Genomic DNA, 21,126 nt, shown 5'->3' on the forward strand with positions numbered 1-21,126 from the left:
TCTTCAGGTGTGGGGATAAGGTGAGTTCCCAGATCTGGTGAGAGGATTTGGGGGTTAGGTGTTTTAGATTTGTCGAGACTGTCCTTGTTAAGATCAGCTGGGGAAATGTAGAGGGTAATTTAATAGTAGTATAAGAGTAATGTGTGTTTCAGGTTCGTGGAGATTGTCCTGTTAAGATCACCTGGGGAATTGTGGAGGGTAATTTAAGAGTAGTTTAAGAGTAATTTGAGCCTAGGGATGGGTGAGCAGAGGCTGACAGTAGTTCACATATAGCAAAGTACAAAATGGCGATTTAAGGATTTTTCAGGTGGGATAAAAAAGGAGGACATACAGAAACCTCAAAAACTGTGAAATTCAGACCTCCCCAGCCTTAAAAGCTTTCTTAAGGGCTATTCTCTCTGGTATGAAAATTCTTCTTTTCCACTGGGTAGGTCCTATACGTCCTACTTATAGCCACTGGCGCTCTCGTATGATCCATCTCTTGACTATGGAATCCGTACTTGGGTCTGATTGGAATACAAAACAGGGGCAAATGTTGCTTACTATTTGGCAGCCCTTTTTGGATACTCTGTCTCCGCATGCACGCAGCCGTGTCTTTCTTGGTTGCCCCTGAATTGTGTTTTTGTGGTTTTCTCCTACATTCCATGGGTGAGTTGGGCGATAGATTGGATGGACCATTTATTTGTCACCACTTGTGATAATGTTCTTGTTTATTGATCTCTGTACATGGCAATTTATATTCTTGGGTTTCTTTTTTAATAAATATGATTTCCCTCCCCCCAAAAAAATGCAATTTCACCTCCGTAACAACTATAGAAATATAGACAAATATAGTGCAAAATATAGATAGCAGACTAAAATTCTCAAAACTGACACATTTCAATCAAAAAAATAAAATAAACAGACTTGTTTTGAATATAAATTGTGCTAACATACAAACCATCCTAGAGGGTACACAAATTTTCTTAGCACAGTTTATGCCTGTGGGCCCCAGGAGGGGAAGGAATATTCAAAGGGAGTCCAAATGTGGGACTTACAAAAATCAGCATTTCCTTACTACGAAGCTCATTAGAACACAGTGATTGCAACTGGCACAGATTTGGGATATCAACAGAATGAAAGCACCTACGGTATCAATATAGCTTAAACTGAAGGGCTTATTTCCAGAACCCTCCAAGTCCAATGCAACTAATATGGCCTTAGCAGATTTTGGAAATAAGCCCTTCAATTGAAAATTACTTTACCTTCCTTTACTCTAATTTCCAGTGTCTGCTGTGCAAGTCTGCCAGCTTAATCACTGCAATAGATTACTGATTGACCTAAATTTATCCAACACCCACTCCAAATTTTGCAGCTTGCCAATTTCCCCATCACTGTTGGCACACCTTTCCTCAGTAGCATGCCCTGGCTTACAATTAAATACCACTGCTGATTTAGGATCCATATTTCTGCTAATGAGGTCATCCGGAATTCTGCTCGTGTCTGTCTAACCTCATCCCTATTCTCTCATATTTGCTCCACTCATTGAGCTGTTCTGTGTGCTTCGCATTTAGCACAGTGTTCTCCCTAGGGTCTTTCAGCTGGGCGGTCCGCCCGGGTAATTTAGATGACCGCCCAGCTAAATTCTGCTGCCTCCGCTGCTGCTCAACATTAAAAAAAAAAAGCCGGCTTGAAGATTTCACCTTAGCCCGTAGCGAACTTATGCTCCGGGGCTTTAACGTGTGTGTGCCGGCTTCCCTTCTCTTCCCTCCGAAACCGGAAGTTATGTCCGGGGGGGGGGGGGGGGGGAGGAGAGAAGGAAGCCGGCACGCACATGTTAGATCCCCGAAGCATAAATTCGCTACGGGCTAAGGCGGGAGACAGGTCAGTGAAGTTTTCCATTTGCTCTTCTTGCTGCCGGGTCCTGCCTACTTTCAGTTTCCGCGAAGGCAGGACCCGGCAGCATTTCCCCCAGTCGATTGTGTTCTTGGGCCGATCAGCCTTCTTCTCCGACGGCAGAATTGACATCGGGGAGAGGAATGCTGGTCGGCCCGAAGTAGGGAGAGGTTGGTGGGGGCGGTGGCCAGCAGCTTTGGGGCCTGTTCCCCGATGGCAGTGACATTGGCAGTGGCTTGGGGGAGGGCAAGGAGAAAGAAAGTAAGAGGACAGGAAGAGAAACAGAAAAAAAGAAAGGGGGCATGAAGAGAGAAAGAAAGAAAGGGCAGGAAGAGAGGAAGAAAAAGTTGGGGGGAGGGGAATGAGGTCAGGAGGAGAGGAAGCATACGGGCTGAAAGAAGGGAAGAAAGATTGGATGCACAGTCAGAAGAAGAAAGTGCAACCAGAAACTCATGAAATCACCAGACAATAAGGTAGGAAAAATGAGTTTATTTTAAATTTACTGATCAAAATGTGTCTGAATTTATATCTGATGTCTATATTTTACACTATGGTCCCCTTTTACTAAACCGCAATAGCGTTTTTTAGCACAGGGAGCCTATGAGCATCAAGAGCAGCGCTGGGCATTCAGCGCAGCAAACTGCTATCATGGTTTAGTAAAAAGGGAGGGGGTATATTTGTCTATTTTTGTATGGTTGTTAGTTAGGTGACAGTGCATAGAGTCATCTGCTTTGACCTCTTTGAGAAAACCCCAGAATAGGAATGATTATTAACATTTTCTCTGCGTACAATGTGCTTTGTGGTTTTTTAAAAAAATTTTATTGGGGGGGCGTGGCTTTGGAGCGGAACTAAATGGCTGGGTATTGGAGTTGCTCTGTGAAGACAAGCTATTTGACAGAGATCATAGCCAGAAAAAATTCAAATTTCACTCTGAAAAGTGAGGTAGAGGTGGATAATGGCTTCGGGAAAGCAAAACAAAAATTTGGCGGCGGGGAGCAGCTCAGGAAGCGGGAAGCGATCGAAACTTGATACGGCTTCACCGATGTCAGTTCCGTTGCCGCCGGAGGATGTAGAAAATAAAGACATAATGAAGGAAATACAGGCGGTAAAGGAAATAGTATTGGAATGCGCTAAAAATATAAAAGAAGTGAAAGAAGAGGTGGTATGTTTATCAAATAAACTGCAAGCAATGGAATTGAAAGTGGATCAAATTGAGAAAAGAGTGGAAAAGTGTGAGGAGGAAAGTATAAAGCACATGGAACACAGTAAGGAAATTGAAGCACTGAAAAGGGAGCTGGAAGATTTGTCCAATAGGGAACGAAGGAGCAATTTAAGGGTGCTTGGGGTCCCGGAGGGAATTGAAAAGTCGGATCCGATTGGATTTTTGATTAATTTTTTGCCCAAGGTGCTCCCGATGCAAAACAAGTTTCCATTGGAAATAGAACGTGCACACAGGGTCCCAACGAGATTATCAAACAGCCAAAAAGGACCACGTCCACTGATCTTTAAGCTACTTAGATATCAACAGGTAGCTGAAATAATTAAATTAGCTAAAGATAAAAAAAACTTAAAGTGTCAGGATTCAAAGATTTACATAGTGCCTGACTTTGCCAGAGCAACGGCACAAAAGAGAAAGCAGCTGTTAGACCTGAGACCACAGCTGAGAAGTCTGGGAGCTAGATATGGGCTCATATACCCGGCAACTATGCGGGTCACTTATAAAAATAAAACTTTGAATTTTGATACTGCAGATAAACTTAAGGAGTTTTTGGAGCAGTGTGAATCACCAATGGCTACTTAATAGAGACTTGGATGGAAGTATTTGTGTTCTTGGTTGAAATGTTTATTTTTGTTTGGAAATTTCTATGTTAAAGGAAGAAAAAAGAAAAAAAAAGAGTTAATAAGATTCTGAAGGCATGGCTGCAGTTGGATTTCAAATACATTCCACATTCTATCTTGTCATGAGGCAAATGGAATGTAGCCTGCAAGAGTATAAGAGATGCAATATTACAGACCTTTTAAAGGATAGAGGTTAATAAGATGGATTGTACTGACTTGCTGTTTGGACAGACTGAGAAACGATAGAGGATTGTGCAAAACAGATTGAAGGAAATAAGTTCTAAATAGTATTGAGAAGATATAAACTACAAGCAAGAGGACATTAAATAGAATGGATCTGCAAGCAAGATGAGAGTTAGACTGTGACTTTGTAAGCCTTACAATTTTCATTTGCATAAAAGGGGAAGTCAGCTGTGATATATGGAATAAGACATTGTAATGGAAATTCTCTAAATGCAGCAGAGGATTTTTTGAAGATGGTTCTGGTATATAGTTGGCCTGACCTTAAAATAAAAATGACAGAGCTACGATGGTCAAAAAAAAAAAAAAAAAAAAAAAAAGGAACAGGGTTTGTATATGTAGAATGTGAAGGATCTATGATTGGCACCACAAGTTTGAAATTGTGGTCATTGTAAATCTTTATGCAAAACAATTGGAAAGGAGATTTAAGGTGGATCAAAAGATGAGACTGAGAATGTATAAACAGTAGTGTGAGAGGATAGAATTTGATATGGATCTGCAAGCAAGAGGAGATTTGAAATGAGACTTTATGAGACATATAGCATCTTATTACAAGAAAAGGAAATTTGTTGTTATGTATGGACTATAGTTTTAAAATTGCAAATCTATTAATGCAACAAGAGTCATAATATTGTTGTTTGGGATAAAAATTGGTCTGAACTTAATATAAATAATGGTGGATATACGAGGAGATTTAAAAAAAAAAAAAAAAAAAAATTAATTAGAAGTTTTGGTAAAAGCGAAGGATGTAGGAAAATTTGGATGTTATAATATAAAGCATATGATATAAGAGAATGTTGTGAATGGAGTGGAAATTAAAAGGGTAGCAAATATGCTAGTGTGGAAATGGGTATGGAATGTTAGGAGGGTTATGTTAAAGGGATAAAAATTGTTGTTTTGGGGAATTTATTGACTTTTTGAATAGGAAAAGTTAGGAAAAAAGATTTCCATTATATATTTAATAATATTTAAAAGTGATATTTAACTTGAGGGAATGTGATGTAATCTGACATGAAAGATGGATGTGGTTTGGATGAATGTAATTTTAAAATTTGGTGTGATTATTTATGTATTTCAATAATATCTTAATGGAAATGAGTGAGTAGAGAAGGGAGGGTTCATGAGAGATGGGGGAAAGGAAAGGAAAAAAAAAAAAGAGGTAATCCTTGATAAAGAAGTCTTGTGTGATAAAATGATATTCATTTTAATATGATAATGATCTGGCTAATGGTTTTAAAATTATAAATATAGCTTGTGGGGAGTTTATCTATTGCCTAGTCAAGGTGTGCGTTTCAAAGTTGGCAAGTAATTTAAGGGAGGGATGGGAGGGGGAGGGGATTAAGAATATGGGAAGGGGTATAGGGGAGGGTATGGGTTCTAATAATAATTTTAAAAAGGGGAAAAGAGGTTATAATATTGATGTGAAGAATATTATTGATTATTGTTTTGATTTGATATAATGACTTTAAAAATTTTTTCAATAAATGTTAATGGTCTCAACCACCCGATAAAAAGGAAAAAAGTATTGCTATATTTAAAAAAACAAAATGCGGATGTCTATTTCATACAGGAGACTCACCTTAATGGAGATGAATCAAAAAAGCTAATTGGTAATTGGGTGAGAGATTGCTTTTTTGCACCGGCGGTGGGGAAAAAAGCTGGGGTAGCAATTATAATAAATAAAAAATGTTCAGCAGGATTTAATATGGTGAAAGCAGATAAATTAGGAAGATGGGTGCATGTGAACATGAGTATGGGCAATAATACTGTGGCGCTATTTAATGTGTACGTACCTAATTCGAATCAAATTGAATATTTTAAAACTCTACAACCAATAATTTTACCACTGGCTGCTAATAATTTGATAGTAGCAGGAGATTTTAATGCTGTTGTGGACCCTTTATTGGATAAAAAACCTAGTAAAATTTTAAAATCTTTAGGGTTGGATAATTTTATAAATTCTTGCAATTTAAAAGATATATGGAGAATTCTTCATTTTAATGATCGAGATTTTTCGTTTTATTCACATGTTCATAAATCTTTTTCTAGAATTGATTATATTCTTGTTTCTGATGGGCTAATACAAGATGTTACACAAGCCTCTATAGAACCAATAATTTTATCAGATCATGGAGGAGTGTGGATTTCTTTAAATTTTAATGACCCGGATAATGGTAGGCCTGTATGGAAATTTAATAATGCATTGCTTGCATATCCAAAATTTTGTGAAGAATTTCAATTAAAAATGGATGAATATTTTCAAAATAATATTACAGAGGAAATATCTACAGAAATAATATGGGATGCTTTTAAAGCAACGATGAGAGGGCAAATTATATCATTTTCAGCTTATTCTAAAAAACAATTAAATAAGCAATTTACGGAACTGGAACACGAAATAAAAGATTTAGAATTAAAATTGATTAATAAGTGGGAGAATTCTACGTTGCAAACTTTATTAAAAGCAAAATATAAATATAATGAGATTTCTTCTAATTTGGCTAAAAAAAATATTATGTGTCAGCAAGCTTTGTATTATGGTAGTTCAAATAAGGCGGGAAGATTATTGGCTATTTATCTTAAAGTGAAAAAAAGAAAGATGAAATTGAATGCAATAAAAGATGAAAAAGGTGAAACTCATTTTCAGATTGGTCCTATTTTAAAACAGTTTTTAAATTATTATAAAAACCTGTATTCTTCTGAGTCTTATTTAAATAAAGAAAAAGATGGTATAGTGTTTTTAAATAATATTGAAGGTCCGAAGATTCCTGATCATATAAAAAGAAGTTTGGAAAATCCAATATCTTTACAAGAATTACAAACAGCATTGAAATCTCTTAGAGTAGGGACCGCTCCAGGTGGTGATGGTTTTACGGTAGAGTTTTATAAAGCATTTCAAAATACTCTTTTACCTCATTTATTAAATTTATATCAGAATCAACTAAAGAAAGGTTGTATATCAGGCACTATGGCAGAATCATTAACTATTGTTTTGCCGAAGCCAAATAAAGATCCCATGTTGGTTTCAAATTACAGGCCTATTTCATTGATAAATGTAGATGGTAAATTATTAGCCAAACTTTTGGCTACACGTTTGGCAAAAGCTCTTCCTCACATAGTTGGTATGCATCAAACAGGGTTTGTTGCTCAGAGACACTCTTCTAATAACACCAGATTGGCATTGCAAATGTTATATTTAACAAAAGAAATTGGAGATCCGGCTTTTTCTGTGTCTCTAGATGCAGAGAAAGCTTTTGATCGTGTGGAATGGACATTTATGTATCAGGCCATGGAGTGGTTTGGTATTGGTTCGGGATTTATACAAATGATTAAAACTCTGTATAGCTCTCCTGTTGCTAGATTATATATCAATAATAATTTTTCTGATTGTTTTAAATTGCAAAGGGGAGTTAGACAGGGATGTCCTTTGTCTCCTTTACTTTTTGATATAGTGCTTGAACCCTTATTATTAGCTATTCAACAAGAGGAGGAGATACAGGGTATACCGCATAAAGATAAAGAATATAAAGTTTCTGCATATGCGGATGATATATTACTTCATTTGAGGAATCCGGAAACAACCATTCCAAATTTATTGGTTTTGATTGAAAGATTTGGAAAGTTTTCAGGATATAAAATAAATTGGACTAAATCAGAAGTTCTTCCTTTAAATGTGCATTGCACAAAAGGATTATTTGACTCATTACCTTTTATTTGGAAAGAAGAAGGAATAAAATACTTAGGTATATGGATAAAAAACACGCTTGATGAGACAATTATAATGAATGAAAAAAGTTTATTGCAAAAAGTAACAGAGTTACCGTATTTTCACGCAAATAACACGCACCCGTATAAAACGCGCACACGTGTATAGCGCGCAGAAATCACGATGATAAGCACAAAAACTTTGGTATAACGCGCTCACGATTATACCGCGCATGCTGCCCGACTCTCCGTTCACCCCCCCTGACTTCCGTGCACTGCCCCGCCTCTCCGTGCGCTGTCCCGACTCTCCGTTCACCCCCCCCTGACTTCCGTGCACTGCCCCGCCTCTCCGTGCGCTGTCCCGACTCTCCGTTCACCCCCCCCCTGACTTCCGTGCACTGCCCTGACTTTCCGTGCGCTGTCCCGACTCTCCGTTCACCCCCCCTGACTTCCGTGCACTGCCCCGCCTCTCCGTGCGCTGTCCCGACTCTCCGTTCACCCCCCCTGACTTCCGTGCACTGCCCCGCCTCTCCGTGCGCTGTCCCGACTCTCCGTTCACCCCCCCCTGACTTCCGTGCACTGCCCTGACTTTCCGTGCGCTGTCCCGACTCTCCGTTCACCCCCCCTGACTTCCGTGCACTGCCCCGCCTCTCCGTGCGCTGTCCCGACTCTCCGTTCACCCCCCCCTGACTTCCGTGCACTGCCCCGCCTCTCCGTGCGCTGTCCCGCCTCTCCGTTCACCCCCCCCTGACTTCCGTGCACTGCCCTGACTTTCCGTGCGCTGTCCCGACTCTCCGTTCACCCCCCCTGACTTCCGTGCACTGCCCCGCCTCTCCGTGCGCTGTCCCGACTCTCCGTTCACCCCCCCCTGACTTCCGTGCACTGCCCCGCCTCTCCGTGCGCTGTCCCTCTCCTTTCGCCCGCCCTGCCCTGCTCCCAGCTCTGTAAGCATGCGCAATGGTCTGAGCATGCTTGCCGCTTAGTTTTCACCAAGGCTGTTTTTCTGGTGGTGTGCTTTTCACCACGTGGCTGTGGCCCCCCTCTATCTGGCCTTGTAATTTGCCCAGTGAATACTATTTTGACTATACAACAGCATCTCAGCCTTTGGGTAAGCCTATAAAAGATTAATGCTGCATGTAGAGCCCACATTTTAATTTGATCTCTTCAGATTGGTATTCTGCATTTATCTACCTGGTAGTAGAGTTTATCAATTAAATTGAAATGTACCGCCATAATGGCAGGAATGAGACGAAAGTCATATACAGCAGACTTTAAGCTTAAAGTCGTTGCGAAAGCTGAGGAAATAGGCAACCGGGCCGCAGCGAGAGAGTTCGATGTTGGAGAAACATCGGTGCGTGAATGGAGAAAAGATAAGAAGGAACTGGAGAAATGCAATCCGCGCAAACGGGCACGTCGTGGGCCCAAACCAAAATGGCCTCAGCTGGAGGATGACTTGAAGCAGTGGATTCTGGCGAGAAGGGAGCAAAATCAATCAGTCTCTACTGTTGCGATTCAGATGAAGGCAAAACTACTTGCCAATGGAAGAGGAATACCCGACTTCAAAGCTGGCTTCACATGGATCTCAAAATTTATGAAAAGGAACGGACTATCAGTTAGAATGAGAACAACTGTTGGCCAGCGACTTCCAGATGACTGGCAGCAAAAATTGATTGATTTCCGTGACTTTGTCGCCAAAGAAATATCTGAACTTGGCATCACTGCAAAGGACGTCATCAACATGGATGAAATTCCAATGGCATTCGACATTCCAGCAACAAGAACCATAGCCCCCACAGGTACTAAATCTGTTGCCATCACCACAACTGGGCATGAAAGAACGTGTTTTACAGTCGTTCTTGGTTGCTCAGCTAGCGGGGTTAAGTTAAAGCCCATGCTCATTTTCAAAAGGGTCACTATGCCCCGTGAAAAGCTGCCCACCAGTGTGGTTGTGCACTGCAACAAGAAGGGATGGATGGACTGCGACGTAATGAGATTGTGGGTAGATAAATGCTTTAGGGCAAGACCGGGTGGATTCTTTGCAAAAAAATCCTTGTTAATTTTGGATGCCATGGCTGCCCACAAAGAAAAAAATGTTCAGGCCTACATTAATTCTACTCGTGCCCACATCGCTGTGATACCTGGAGGCCTGACGTGTAAGCTGCAACCACTTGATATCGCAGTGAATCATCCATTCAAGACTTTTATTAGAAAGGAGTGGGACGAGTGGATGCAGAGCGGCACGCACGAGTACACACCCGCGGGGCGGCAGAAGCGGGCAACTTTCACAGAAGTCTGCAAGTGGGTGGCTTCAGCATGGGACAAAATAACACCAGATACCATTCGAAACGGATTTAGAAAAGCGGGCATTGTTTATGAAACCAATGACACTACGGCTACTACCAGTGCAGCGGAAGGAGGCAACAACATGGATATCAGCGATGATGATGATGATGATGACGATGATGACGATATCACTTCGGAAATAAACGAGGATCGTCTGCAGGCCATGCTCAGTTTATTTAATGACGATGATGACAATTCGGATTTTGATGGATTCAAGGATTCAGATGACTGTGATGATGATGTCTGAATAAACCTGTAAACTTTGTTTATTTACAACTTTACCGTAATTACGGTAACTGTATTTAGATTATTTTGTCCTCCATACTTCGTTTGATCTACCGGTTAATGTTATAGTTTATAAGAATTAACATGTTTCTGTTCTTGTTGCTGAATTCATACTCACTAACTCTAGATTAAAAGTTATAAGGTTGTTTATAAGAATGAACAGTTTTTTTCTTTTCACGTGTTTGGTTGGAGGGTGTGTGAATGGTGCGTGAGTTCTCCTATGTCTGGTTGAGGTGGATTGAATTACCGGTATTTAGCTGAAGAAATTATGGTAGTTAAACAACCCCCCCCCCCATTCCACACACATTACGGTAATTCTCTTCAATTTTTGTTCCCATTATAAAAAACACTGATAAGTTTCCAGAAAAAAATACATTAAAATAAGAAGTGAAAACAAAGGCCCCTACAGATGAGAACATAACATAAGAATAGCCTAACTGGGTCAGACCAATGGTCCATCATGCCCTGTAGCCCATTCTCATGGTAGCCAATCCAGGTCACTAAATACCTGGTCAAAACCCAAAGAATAACAACATTACATGCTACTGATCCAGGGCAAGCAGACGCTTCCCCCATGTCTTAATAACAGACTATGGACTTTTTCTCCAGGAATTGTCCAAACCTTTTTAAAACCAGCAACGCTATCAGCTTTTACCATAACTTAAATCATTCCTTCCAAACAGAGACCTTGCTAGATGTCAAATACAGAAAGAACAAGCTACCGTAACTTCACAAGGACTTACGGTAGCTGTGCATGAATACCTATACCTATATACGGTACCTATACCATATACCTAGTGCAAAAATGTGCAAAGGTCTGTTTTTTTCTTTCCATCACTACATAGCCTACGGTAATGCCACACAAGCAGCGCTGTTACAAATATATTCTGAAGGTCAATGCTAAGGTTAACAAAGTTTCCTTCCTTGGACCACAAGGAGATACTGACAAACCACTGAAAGAGATCCCAGGAACAACACCCAAAGACCCACTCAGTATGTGAACCAGTTGAGTGGAGTGGACTAGGGTAACTGGGGGGTGGAAATGGACCCGGAGTTTTCTCAGCAGAATTTCCCTGACCACCTCTTCCTCTCAACACATTGACACGCTAGTGGGTTTATTTTATAGCTTTTTCACTCCCTTCGGTCTGCCTGTCCCCCCTTGAAGGTCTGCCTGTCCCCCCTTGAAGGCCTGTCCCCCCTTGAAGGTCTGCCTGTCCCCCCTTGAAGGTCTGCCTGTCCCCCCTTGAAGGCCTGTCCCCCCTTGAAGGTCTGCCTGTCCCCCCTTGAAGGTCTGCCTGTCCCCCCTTGAAGGTCTGCCTGTCCCCCCTTGAAGGCCTGTCCCCCCTTGAAGGTCTGCCTGTCCCCCCTTGAAGGTCTGTCCCCATCCTGAAAGCCTGATGCCCCCCCCCCTGACGTCCGATTCATCCCCCCCCCCCGGCAGGACCATTCGCACCCCCACCCCGAAGGACCGCCGACTCCCCGACAATATCGGGCCAGGAGGGAGCCCAAACCCTCCTGGCCACGGCGACCCCCTACCCCCACCCCGCACTACATTACGGGCAGGAGGGATCCCAGGCCCTCCTGCCCTCGACGCAAACCCCCCTCCCCCCCAACGACCGCCCCCCCCCAAGAACCTCCGACCGCCCCCCCAGCCGACCCGCGCCCCCCCTGGCGACCCCCACGACCCCCCCCCCCCCCTTCCCCGTACCTTTGGTAGTTGGGCCAGAAGGGAGCCCAAACCCTCCTGGCCACGGCGACCCCCTACCCCCACCCCGCACTACATTACGGGCAGGAGGGATCCCAGGCCCTCCTGCCCTCGACGCAAACCCCCCTCCCCCCCAACGACCGCCCCCCCCAAGAACCTCCGACCGCCCCCCCAGCCGACCCGCGACCCCCCTGGCGACCCCCACGACCCCCCCACCCCCCTTCCCCGTACCTTTGGTAGTTGGCCGGACAGACGGGAGCCAAACCCGCCTGTCCGGCAGGCAGCCAACGAAGGAATGAGGCCGGATTGGCCCATCCGTCCTAAAGCTCCGCCTACTGGTGGGGCCTAAGGCGCGTGGGCCAATCAGAATAGGCCCTGGAGCCTTAGGTCCCACCTGGGGGCGCGGCCTGAGGCACATGGTCGGGTTGGGCCCATGTGCCTCAGGCCGCGCCCCCAGGTGGGACCTAAGGCTCCAGGGCCTATTCTGATTGGCCCACGCGCCTTAGGCCCCACCAGTAGGCGGAGCTTTAGGATGGATGGGCCAATCCGGCCTCATTCCTTCGTTGGCTGCCTGCCGGACAGGCGGGTTTGGCTCCCGTCTGTCCGGCCAACTACCAAAGGTACGGGGAAGGGGGGTGGGGGGGTCGTGGGGGTCGCCAGGGGGATCGCGGGTCGGCTGGGGGGCGGTCGGAGGTTCTTGGGGGGGACGGTCGTTGGGGGGGAGGGGGGTTTGCGTCGAGGGCAGGAGGGCCTGGGATCCCTCCTGCCCGTAATGTAGTGCGGGGTGGGGGTAGGGGGTCGCCGTGGCCAGGAGGGTTTGGGCTCCCTTCTGGCCCGATATTGTCGGGAAGTCGGCGGTCCTTCGGGGTGGGGGTGCGAGTGGTCCTGCCGGGGGGGGGGATGTATCGGACGTCGGGGAGTCGGCCGGGCAAGAGGGCTTGGGCTCCCTCTTGCTCCGATCGTGGATGCGGGTGGGGGTGGGAGCGCGTGCGAGCGGTCGTTCGGGGTGGGGGTGCGAGCGGTCCTGCTGGGGGGGTGAATCGGGCGTCGGGCGGGGTGGGAACTATGTTTTAAAACTTTCGTATACCGCGCTCACGCATATAACGCGCGAGGGGTATGCGCGGTAGGTAAAAACGCGTATAACGCGCGCGTTATATGCGTGAAAATACGGTATGTGAGCAATGGAATCCTTTACATTTATCTTGGTGGGGAAGAGTTCAAACTGTCAAAATGATGATATTGCCTGTGGTTTGTTATCAAATGGGAATGATACCAGTTTTTTTTCAGGGGTCTTTTTACAAAAAGTTAAATAATATTCTTAGTAAATTTATTTGGCTGGGTAAAGCTGTAAGAATTGCTCTAGTGACTTTACAAAAACCAATTGAGGAGGGAGGGGTAAATTTTCCAAATTTTTATAGGTTTCATCAATCCTATATATTGCGCCAAGGTATGTATTGGGTCCTCCCAGAACTCATGGAGAAGCTTCCAGATTGGTTATGGTTGGAGTGGCAGCTCATGTCTCCTATCAGGCTTCGTCATCTGCTTAGCATTAAAATGCCTAGAATAAGGAAAACCAATAGGATATTAATGGACACATGGACAACATTAAAGTATGTAAACAACTTAACTCCTATTACTATTCAAAAATCTACTTGTCAAAATATATGGCTGAACTCCAAGATACAAATAGGCGGTTTTATGATTGTCTGGAAGGATTGGATTGAAGCAGGAATACGTACTTTAGATGATGTTATTAATGATGGTAAGCTGCTGGAGTTTTCACAATTGCAACATAAATTTGGACTTAATAAAAAACAAAGTTATAAGTGGTTGCAATTGAAGCAGGCTATTCAGGCAGGGTTCCCTGAATGGAAGTCTTTAAATACTCATTTTACTCTAGAATTCTTATGCTTCCAGGCAGATTTTATGGGTCACCAGGCCGCACAGTGGTATAAAACATTATCTGGATATTTAAATAAAAAACCAAGGACTGTACTTAGAGATATTTGGAGCATTGAGATTAAGCATCAAATTAATGCATCTCAATGGCCACGTATTTGGTCTTGGAGGATAAGATGTACAATGTCTGCGTCTATGAGGCAAACATGGTTTTTCCTGTTGCATAGAGCACTCTGGACCCCTGTTCGCTTACAAAAATTGGATTGCTCTAAGTCTAATAGATGTTGGCATTGTCATCTTGAGGCTGGAACTCTAGATCATTTATTATTTTATTGTCCTTTTATTAATAATTTTTGGAAATTGATCTGGGGTCAAATAAATTGTATGTTAGAGAATCCTGTGTCCCTATCATATGACACAGTTTTGTTTGGAATGTCTATGAGGGCCAAAAGTCAAATTTCATCAAATAATAACAAACTGTTAATGATTTTAACAGGAGTTGCCATCCAACATATAACACATAACTGGAAAGACTATAGAGGATTGAATTATTGTTTCTGGTGGAGTTCGGTTTGTCAGGTGTATGAAATGGAAAAAACATTGGCAATCAAGAGAGGTTATTATAAGAAATTTAAAGAGGTGTGGAGACCATTAATTGAGTATTATAATAAATAAATAATTATATTTATCCCCATTAAATATATGTAGGGGGGAGGAGAGATGGGTGGGTTTTATGACATTATGAGGGGTAATATATGGAAAGGGAGGGAGGGGAGATAGTTTATGGTATAAAATGAATGTAGAGTTTCAAGTGAAGAATGTATAGTATGACTTGAATTATTGTACACTTGTTTGCATAATGTAAAAACGAATAAAGATATTTAAAAAAAAAAAAAAAAAAAAAATTTTATTGTTAGTAGATCATTTTGACTTGGTCATTTTAAAAGTAGCTCGCAAGCCCAAAAAATAGCCAATGGTAGACTTCAGAGGGTGGTGGTTAAAGGTACCCTCTCTAAAACGTCAGAAGTGACAAGTGGAGTACCGCTCCTTTTCAACTTATTCATAGGGGACCTGACTCAGGGGCTTCAAGGTAAAATAACACTATTCGCCGACGACGCCAAACTATTTAACATAGTGAGCGGCTCCGATTTACACGATAGTATGACGCAGAACCTGTTTTTGTTGGAACGTTGGTCATCTACCTGACAGCTGGGCTTCAACGCCAAGAAATGCAAGGTATCCATATTCAAGTTTCATCACGGTGCTCTGGTTTTGGCTCCAGTATTTGTCACTTCCGTTCACCAGGTCTGGCTACCGTCTCCGTCTCATATTTTAAAGACTCACTCGTTATAATTAGCGGTGATTCACACGTCTCTTCGTAATGGACATGTCCGATTTTAGCATTTGGATCTTAGTACTATGGGTTTGGTCTTTTCTGGTTTCCTTTCTATAGTATGCTTTTCGTCTGGAGTCTTTTGAGTTTAGAATTACATTTTATGACGTATTTTTGTGGTTATAATTGTATGACATGTCTAAATTGGTCAAGTTATCCATTCTATTATTTTTTGTCCCTTCATACAGTGGCAGACCGCCCCGGGTGCCAGCCCTAGGGGGGTACACAGCCGGCTGGATCCAGAACCTTCCAAGCTGCTCTAAATGGCACCTGCACCTCAGCACGGCTGCTGTACTTATTCTGAAGCAGAGTCAGCAGCCGCACTGAAGTGCAGGAAGGTCCCACGATGACTGCATTTGCCGCCTCTGCCTCCGGAATTGCGGAACCTTGCTGCAATTCCCTGTGTCTGCCGGCCCACTCCCTCCAACATCATTTACATCTTCCAGAGGCAGAGACAACAGAAGCAGTCATCATGGGACCTTGCTGGTTCGGAGGGAGAGAGGAGTATAGAAGGGTGGTGGAGGGAGAAAAAGGAGGTCAGGGTGGTAAAGAAGGGTGGTGGAGGGAGAGAAAGGGGGCAGATGCTGATGGAATTGGTATGCAGGGAAAGGAGAGAGAGACATAAGGGGGAAGGATACTGGATGGAATTGGGTTGGAGGGAAAGAAAGGGGGCAGATGCTGATTGAAGTGGGGGGAAGGGAGAGGAGAGAGTGAAATGCCAGACCATGGGGGTGTGGGAGAGGGAAGGGAAGAAGAGGAGAGAGATGCCAGACCATTGAAGGAGGGAAGGGAAGAAGAAGGATGCCAGAATAATAGGGGTGTAGGGAGAGATGGAAGGGGAATACAAGGAGAGAAGATGCCATATAGAAGGGGCAGAGAGAGGGTAGACAGTGGATGAAAGGAAGAGAGTGTCAGCGTGGCAAGGGAGAGCATTCTGAACTTTTCCTTGACCAGACACTTGTTGAGGTCCCGGAGATCGAGGATGGGACGGAGGTCTCCTGTCTTCTTGGGAACCAGGAAGTAGCGGGAGTAGAATCCCTGACCCCTTTGGTCTGAGGGTACCTCTTCGATGGCGTTGAGAGGAAGGAGGGAGTGGACCTCCCTCAGGAGGAGGGAGGATTGGGAGGAGTGGAAAGTGGACTCTTTGGGAGGACTGTCTGGTGGAAGAGTCTGAAAGTTGAGAGAGTAGCTGTGGCGAATGATGTTGAGGACCCACTGGTCTGATGTGATGACCTCCCAACGGCTGAGGAAAAGTTGGAGGCGTCCTCCGATAGGCTGAGGAAGAGGCAATGATGGTGGGAGACTGGCTATGCCCTGGAGAAAAAAGTCAAAAGGCCTGAGAGGGTTTTGACGGAGGGAGAGGCTTGGCAGGTTGGTGAGACTGGGAGCGAGCCTGAGTTTGATGCTGGTGACGAGGTCGGCGAGGTTGCTGTTGTGGCGGGTTGAGAGGTCTGGCCGAGAACCTGCGCTGGTAGGAAGACTGCTGTCTGTAGGGGCGAGCAGGCGGAGTCTTCTTTTTAGGTTTCACCAGAGTATCCCACCTGGTCTCGTGTGCCGAGAGTTTCTGGGTTGTTGAGTCCAGGGACTCCCCGAAGAGTTCATCACCAAGACAAGGTGCGTTAGCCAGGCGGTCTTGATGGTTGATGTCGAGGTCAGAAACCCTCAGCCAGGCCAGACGCCGCATGGCAACAGCCATGGCAGATGCTCGAGAGGTCAGCTCAAACGAGTCATAAATGGAGCGTACCATGAATTTCCGGAGTTGGAGCAGACTGGAAATTTGCTGTTGGAAGAGGGGGACCTTACGTTCAGGGATGTATTTTTGTAAGGAGGAGAGTTGTTGCACCAGATGCTTCATGTAGAAGGAGAAGGTGTAATTATTTGCCCTGTTGGCCAGCATCGCATTCTGGAAAAGGCGTTTGCCAAACTTATCCATAGTTTCCCCCTCTCTGCCAGGAGGGGTGGAGGCATAGACACTGGAGCCCTGAGTTTTTTTTAAGGTGGACTCCACCAGGAGAGATTCATGGGGTAATTGAGGCTTGTCAAACCCTGGGATCGGAATGACCCGATACAAGCTATCCAGTTTGCGAGGGGCCCCGGGGACAGTGAGGGGGTTCTCCCAGTTTTTGTAAAAAGTTTCCCGTAGGATGTCATGGACGGGTAACTTAAGGAATTCCTTGGGAGGTTGCTCAAAGTCTAGGGCATCGAGAAAAGCCTGGGACTTTTTAGAGTCGGACTCTAAGGGAATGGAAAGAGCCGTCGACATCTCCCTGAGGAATTTTGTGAAAGAGGACTGTTCGGGTTTTGAACCGGTATCAGCCACCGAGGGTTCCTCGTATGTCGACGAAGCGTCTTCCTCGGTACCGGGCGGGGATTCTTCCCATAGTCTGGGTCCCTGATGTCAGGGTGCGCAGGGCGGGATGTTGGTGTGGAGGGCTCGGCATGGCGGGTCTTGGAGAGAGACTTGCCGGAGCGTACCGAGGCTGTACCGGGAGAGGAAGACCAGTGCCGTTCCGGGTACCGGGAAGGGTCGGTATCAGAGCGGGCCTGCACCGTAGGTTGGGAACGGTGTGGTTCAGCCGAGAGCACTGGCATGGAAGTGTTAAGCGGTACTGAGGGGGTCGACACCGATGGGATCGGGCGAGGCTCGGACCGGTCCGGTACCGGAAGGTGTGGGGCCAACATCGCCGGCAACAGGTGCTGGAGTTGCTGCTGCAGCTGCTCTTGCAATTGGGCTTGGAGTATGGCCGTGATGCGGTCGTCCAGGGGAGGCACTGGTACCGCTTTTTCTTCTTCGGTACCATAGGTGCCGCTCCACGCTCCGGCGATGAGGAGGCAGATGACGAGGCACTTACCGATATCAAAGCAGAGCGTTTGCGGGGTCGGCGCGGTGCCGGGAGGACCGGAGTCGCAGCCGTGGCAGGAGGGCGCTCAAGGGAAGTGGAAGGCTTCTTAGCCAGCTTACCAGGGGCCAGCAACCCTGAAGAAGGATCCGGTGGCGTCGAAGTAGTCGGTGCCAACTTTTGAGGTGCCGTCGACGTCGCGGCAGGTTCCATGGCAGATCCAGTACCAAAAAGAATATTTTGCTGGATCTGCCTATTTTTCAATGTGCGCTTTTTAAAAGTAGCACAGCGGGTGCAGGTGTCAGCCCGATGATCCGGACCCAAGCACTGCAGGCACCAATTGTGCGGGTCAGTGAGAGAGATCGGGCGTGCACACCGCTGGCACTTTTTAAAGCCCGGCTGAGGGGGCATGAAGGGAAACACGGCCTCCGCAAAATCGAAGATGGAGGCCTGTATGATGGCAACAGGCCCCGCCGGGGCAGGCCTGAAAAAATAAAGAAAACTCGACAAGTTTTTTTTTTTGGAAAATAAAAAGAGAAGTAACCCGAAGGGAAAATAGAGAAAAAAAAATGAAAAATTATGCGAGCGGGAAGGCAGAAACTGATTTTTCAACAGCCGTTGAAAACACATGCGTCTTCTTCGCTCCGCGGAAACGAAGAAACTGGGGACCACGCACTCCTCCGTAGGCGGGAAGGCACTCGCGCATGCGCGGTGCGGCCAACTAGAACTTTCTAGTTAAAAGTGTCCGTATCGGGGCTCCGTCGGTGACGTCACCCATGCGTTAAGAATATGCTGCCTGCTTGTCCTGGGATAATTATAGTTTCTCTCTTGTATTTGTATGATTTTTCAAACAACATGAGCCCCTTTTATGATAATACCTTGACTAGTGGTTAGAGCAGTGGGCTGGTCAAACAGGAAAGCAAGGGTTAATTTATTTAATTTATTCAATTTCCTATACCATTCTCTCCAGGGAGCTCAGAACGGTTTACATGAATTTATTCAGGTATCAAGCATTTTTCCCTATCTGTCCTGGCGGGCTCACAATCTACCTAATGTACCTGGGGCAATGGGGGAGTTCAGCGTCTACTTGATTTACAGTTTTTTTGATTTATAGTTTTTTGATGCGAGGCGTTGGCAGTCTTTATAATTTTAGGAGGTTTTGCATTATTACTATTATATTTTATTGATCTTCGATTTGTTGTACTGTATGTAATTCTGTTTGTGTATGTACTCTATCATGACCCGCCTTGGGAAAGGCGGGGTATAAATAAATAAATACAAATACAAATAAATACTTCACACACTGATGTTCCTTGTGACTTTGGGCAACTCACTTCCTCTTCTATTGCGTCTGGTACAATCTTGGGACTAGCATTAGTCAAATTATTCTCAAGGGGCCTATTTACCAATAACTTGCACTTATCATGCTAATGAATGTTAGAACATTAAGCACTAGACCAGGGTAGGCAATTCCGGTCCTCGAGGGCCAGAGCCAGGTCTTCAGGATATCCACAATAAATAGGCATGAGATATATTTGCATCTCAAGGAGGCAGTGCATGCAAATCCATCTCATACATATTCACTGTAGATATCCTGAAAACCTAACCTGGTTCCGGCTCTCGAGGACCAGAATTGCCTACCCCAGCACTAGATTATAAACCCTATGTGGTAAGAAAATACCCTGGACTTGTCTATAATGTACTTTGAGCTCAGATTTGGAAAGCCAACTAATACATTCAAAATGAAATCCAAATTTCTGCTTTTAAAAACTCTTATTTTCAAACATGGATATCTGTATTTTGTAACAATTACACTTTCTTCTCATACAAGAGGCAGCACAGCAACAACCCTGGGTTTAAAAGACTCAGAATGATAATATGTCAAAAAAGCTGAGCTACAAAATTTAGACTCCTAAATGTGTGCCCTAAATTTTCATTTTAATTTAGGACCTCATCAGTTATACATTTAGGCCTGCCATTCATTTGCCTAGATATATGAGCTTAGTTCCGAAAAACAGTGTTAAGTTCTTTACATTTTTTTCCCCACCCTAAGTCCGCCCCATTGCCACCTAAAAGGCACTAGGTCTTATTTTCAGGGTATGCACATGATCATATCTCCCTCCCTCTCCTTTACCCCAATTCTTCCTCTTTCCTTTCTCTCCCCTACATGTGCAGCATCTTTTCTCCCCTCTCTCCCATCCCCCTGTACAGCAGATGTTTGCCCAGCTTCTATCTTCCCTCCCTCCCATCCCTCGTATAGCCTTGCCCAACTTCTATCCTTCCCTCCCATCCCTCATGCAACATAACCATTGCCCAGCTTCTATCTATCCATCCTTCCCTCCCTCTCTCTCATCCATTGTTCAGCAGAACCCTTGAGCACCCCTCCCGCCCCATCCCCACTGTGCAGCCGAACCCCTCCCGCCCCCCATCCTTCCCTTCCCACCGACTGTGAACGAACCCTACCTTCAACCGAAGCTTTGGGCCGGCAGCACTCTAAACAGGCTGCTTGGCTTTGTCCGTCGGGGATTTCACTCAGTCACGTTACCGATGATGTCATCAGTAACGCGGCATAGTGAAATCCCTGATGGACAAGGCCAAGCAGCCTGTTTAGAGTGTTGCCGGTCTGATGCTGCTTTGGTTGAAGGTAGGGCTCACTCGCGGTCGGCGGGGAGGAAAGGATGGAGGGTCAGCAGGGGTTCGGCTGCGTGGTGGGGGGGCGGGGATGAAGAATTGCTGACAAATCCTGGGACTAGGGCTTATTTTTGGGGTAGGGCTTATATTAAGACCAATTCCAAAAATGATGCTAGAGCTTATTTTCGAGGTAGGTCTTATTTTCGGGGAAACACAGTATTTTTTTATGCTCCTAAATTTAGGAGTTTAGTGGCATTCTGAATATGTATTTAGGCACTCAACTCTAGTAAATTTTCAAAGAGGCAAACTTAGAAGCATCTTTCTATTGGAAGCTTAAATCCTTTGAATATTCTGCTCTAAACATTTTCCTC

The 21,126-nt window shown here is 44.8% G+C and overlaps 1 protein-coding gene across 1 annotated transcript in view; it reads right to left on the reverse strand.

Annotated features, from left to right (window-relative positions):
- Positions 1-21,126, reverse strand: part of NAE1 (NEDD8 activating enzyme E1 subunit 1) — a 107,801-nt gene that overhangs the window by 63,652 nt on the left and 23,023 nt on the right. The gene's annotated exons all lie outside the window — the stretch shown is intronic.

The sequence above is a fragment of the Geotrypetes seraphini genome, chromosome 4, assembly GCF_902459505.1.
Source record: "Geotrypetes seraphini chromosome 4, aGeoSer1.1, whole genome shotgun sequence".
Lineage (NCBI taxonomy): Eukaryota > Metazoa > Chordata > Amphibia > Gymnophiona > Dermophiidae > Geotrypetes > Geotrypetes seraphini.